The sequence below is a fragment of the Etheostoma cragini genome, chromosome 19 (assembly GCF_013103735.1).
Source record: "Etheostoma cragini isolate CJK2018 chromosome 19, CSU_Ecrag_1.0, whole genome shotgun sequence".
NCBI classification, from domain to species: Eukaryota; Metazoa; Chordata; class Actinopteri; order Perciformes; family Percidae; genus Etheostoma; species Etheostoma cragini.
In genome coordinates this window covers 2,126,046-2,130,831 of record NC_048425.1, presented here as the reverse complement: position 1 = coordinate 2,130,831, position 4,786 = coordinate 2,126,046, and positions in this window count along the sequence as shown.

Genomic DNA, 4,786 nt, shown 5'->3' with positions numbered 1-4,786 from the left:
AGATAGATAGACAGTCAGACAGACAGACAGAGGGATAGACAGACAGACAGACAGACAGACAGATAGATAGATAGACAGACAGACAGACAGACAGACAGACAGATAGACAGACAGTCAGACAGATAGATAGACAGACAGTCAGACAGACAGACGGACAGACGGACAGACGGACGGACGGACGGACGGACGGACAGACAGACAGACAGACAGACAGACAGACAGACAGACAGACGGATAGATACTTTATTCATCCTTAGTAGTCCTTACCTAGGTACTGTCAGGGCCCTCATACTCTGCTTCTGACTGGCTAGTAGTCCTTACCTAGGTACTGTCAGGGCCCTCATACTCTGCTTCTGACTGGCTAGTAGTCCTTACCTAGGTACTGTCAGGGCCCTCATACTCTGCTTCTGACTGGCTAGTAGTCCTTACCTAGGTACTGTCAGGGCCCTCATACTCTGCTTCTGACTGGCTAGTAGTCCTTACCTAGGTACTGTCAGGGCCCTCATACTCTGCTTCTGACTGGCTAGTAGTCCTTACCTAGGTACTGTCAGGGCCCTCATACTCTGCTTCTGACTGGCCAGTAGTCCTTACCTAGCTACTGAGTATGTGCAACTCCCAACAAAGATAGAACAGAAGTGAGATGTCTCACTCTGGAGCTAAAACAGAGAGCTCAATACACAGGGTGACAAGAGGAGCTGCAGCAATGTGCAGTACAACAACTGTATGGTGTTTTTTTTGACAATTTAAAACCACATAAACATATTCTGGTACCAGCTTAAAATACAATTAAGAACCTGAAAATTAGCAGAATATGGGCGCTTTGAAGAATCATGTTTAATCATTTTGGTGTTTATTTTTGAGAAGCAAACTCCAATTTTAGCCAATCTAAACCATTATTACTTGCTTGCTTACAATGTTTATTTCACATGTCATTATTGTATATCTAAACACAATTTCATGAGGTACAATGATCATATGCAGGCAGCATGAAATGGGGAACCCTAAATAAGCTGCTGAAAGCTTCTCGGAGGAGACCCGAATCATTGTATTTGAAAACAAAATTATTTTTATTTTTTTATTGTTGTTGTTGTCAAACAGATCTAAAGAGAACATAATTAAATTAAAAATAATAATTATAATAATAATACAAATACAAATAAATATATATAGTCAACATGTAATCTATTGTGTTTTCTTTGAAATGCCAAGAAACAAATATATATCTCAGTTAAAAATCCAGAAGACAAAGAGGGTGGAAGTTAAGGGGACGCTGATGCAGAGGAACAACGGAGGAATGTCACAACGCCGGTGCAGCGAGTGACTCCCAACTAACCACAACTAACCACAACTAACCATAGAACCACGACACATGCTGCAGCTATTGATTGAAGCCGTTTGGACGTTTCATAGCATTCAAGATTCAAGAATCAAAACTTTATTGCCATGCAACTAAGTTGTAAGGAATGTGGTGCGGTGTGTTCATGACAAGGTAGAAAAACAGAGATAAGAGCGTCCAGTCAGCGCTGGGAAAAAGCCACCGAACCTGCTGATGGAAACTATTTATACGAGGTGATCAGTTTGATGAAGAACTGCTGACCTTTGGTCTTCTTGTGTTTTGTTAATCAACAGCGCCGTCTGTAGACATTACGTTTTTTTTGGGTTCATCGTCATCTTGTCATAAAACGTGGACTTTGTACAGACAGGGTGGAGAGTTCTTTCTAGCTACTGTTGCACTAAATGCGGGCTCTAGGGTCGGATTGTTGGGTCCCTGTGAATTGTAGAGTGTGGTCTAGACAAGGGCGTAAGTTTGGGTTTAACATGGGGGGGTGGGGGTCTGGGGGAACTTGAAATTGAAAGCATACATGAATATAAATATAGATTAAAAAATATAAATGAAAGTGAACTGAACAGAAATGTCTCATAAGACAGAATTCAGATGTTGATGAATTTCCGTAGACATGTGGAAAGTGTCCTCCCCTTAAAATAATACTTTAGGCCTATTTTTGTTGTGTACTGTTTTGTTTTTAACACGTTATATTAGAAAAATTTTAAATTTCTCAAATCTCTTGTGAAAACAAACCAAAACCCAATTGTTTTGGTGCTTGAAATTACTTAAATCTCGGGTTCACACAAGTTTAATAGGGTAATACATTAATGAAACAGTTAATTAATGTCTAAACTGGAATTTAGTGATATTGCATTTAAAGAGCAGGAGTGTTGTCAAACATCGCATCCTTTCTTTGGGTTGGTCTCATGTTTGTATTCCTCAGATTTCACCTGTTCTCTTCAACCTGTTGCTCGTTGAGTCTTCATTCACTTCTTCTGCTTCCTTTGCAGGTTCTTCTTAGTTCTTTTCTGGGAAGAAATCATCTTGCATCTATTAATCAAATCTAAAGTTTCACGTAAATGCCAGAGAGTGAGTAAATATGGACCCATACTATATTATTTATTAATGTGATGTCGTGACTTTGCATAAACATGCACGCCCACTTTCTAAATCCTTCCGTCAACCATGAAAAAAAGTTATGGCTTTTTTTTTGACATTTTTGTCACTTTTTCAGTGTTGTGGGTGCTTTTTTATGATGTTTTTTCCAAAGCTATTTGATCTTTCTTATGTTGACATTTTGACCGCTTATTACGAAGAGCCATTTTTTATGATGAAGAAACTGAAAATGGGTCAAATTTGACCCGAGGACAACACGAGGGTTAATCCGAGTGTATGTCTCTGCTGTATACAGAGCCAAGATGAGAACATAAACGCTGTATACAGCCGACGTAGACATACACGCCACGTAGCGAGTTTAGGAAAAGAACAACAGGGTTGGATTTACAGACAGAACAAGGGTTGAGTTTAGGAAAAGAACAACGGGGTTGGGACGCGATCCCCGGCCCCCTGGGGGAAAGTCCTGTGTTTTACATCCTCCACCCCTTGACCAACCTCTCTATGTGGATTTTAGCCCTTCCATACTACTCACTACAGCGTAAATTCACACGCAATCAAAGGGTAACGTAAGTCAATGGAGGCCAAATGACGTTGATGCACACGCTGAAAAATGAGTATGCGTCTTGATAACACGCCAATAATGGCATGGGAATCGGCGTGTCACACATACGCCATTTCATGAGATCAGTCTGCATCCATTAGGTTTTTTTTCCAAGTGTTTTGTCAAAAAAATGAATAATTATTTGACATTTTCTTTTGACATTTTAGTCGATGGTTGGACATTTTAGTCGCAGTTCTGGGGGGTTCTTACCACTTTTTCAACGTTTTTTCTAACTTTTTTGTTGCTTTTTACAATTGGTTTGAACCTTGACTTTTTTGTTGTTGTCTCTTTAGACAATGTTTTTCTTGTTTCTTTGAAGTTTTTGGCATTTTTCTGATGTTTTTGTCACCTTTATCAACATTATAGCCATTTCTTTCAATGTTGTCATCTCTTTTTTAAACGTTTTTGGCGCTTTTTTCTTATTGTCTTTAACTTCACTTTAATCATTAGGACTGCCCCTAGCATTTGTCTTTGCTACCTTTACCACAGTGCATACACCCACCCACCCACACACACACACACACACACACACACACACACACACACACAAGTGAACAGTATGCTACCGGACCAGTGCTCCCACAGTGTGTTTATTTTGTGTAATCTCGGCTACACTGAAAACGAGGGTGTGCCCTCGGTTGTTCCTTAAGAATAGAATTAAGGTTGATGATGATGAATCCGCTCAGATATACAAACTAAAAATCACACCACACATCTCAAACTAAAAAACACAGCAGAAACACCACCATGCTTAGCATTGCTGGGACATTTGGCAAATCTGACACCCGTACAATACATGCAGATGTACTCTCATACCCTTATTTATCTACATATATCTGACCTTTACATTGTACTGATTTTCTGTGTACTAGCCTACTCTGTGTATCACTTGCTGAACTGTGTTTTATTGTCTCTGTGCCTGTATTTTCCTTTAATAGGACAAACGAGGAGAGAGGACGAAAGAGAAATAAATAACAGTAATGTGGAACACACCAGGGAATGGATGGAGTCGCCAATCCGGTTGAACCGGTGATCCTGTTGTCTCTCTCTCTCTCTCTCTCTCTCTCTCTCTCTCTCTTTTTTTTTCTGATTTGAGAAAGAAGCAAAGGTAACACTCTGATTTAAAGATCTTTAAGCAAACCACACCAAGGACTGTTTAGACGCATGAAAGAGGTTTGGATGTCATGTGACAAAAAGGGTTACAGTGTCAATGAAAGTTAGGAAGGGGCTGTAATGGAAAGAAAAGAAAGAACGGAGGAGGGCAGCTCCAACTACTCCAACTGCCCCAACTACTCCAACAGCCCTGGTGGCATGCCATTTATTCAATTGCCCTGCACCACTCCCTTTAATCAGAAAGCCTCTCCTTCACCACTGCTTTCACCTGTGTTCAACCAGAGCAGCAGACAGCTTCCTGTTCCAAGTGTGTTTGTTTTAGGTTTTGTTTATCTGCACATGCAAATGAAAAGCTTTTTGCAGGTTTTAAGGCACACAGGAACTCGCTGAGGGACACGAAATCTAAAGAGTCGAGCAGAACAGAAACTGAATGACTGGAATTTAAATCCAGGGCCCAGGCCTTTGCAACTATAGTCTATGGCAGGGGTCTTCAACGTTTTCCAGGCCAAGGACCCCCAAACTGATGGCGAGATGGAGCGGGGACCCCCTAAATATATATATTGTATAAAATTGTGTTATATCAAACTGGTCCTATAGTGCCATGTGTGCATTGATGACTGAAAGACATC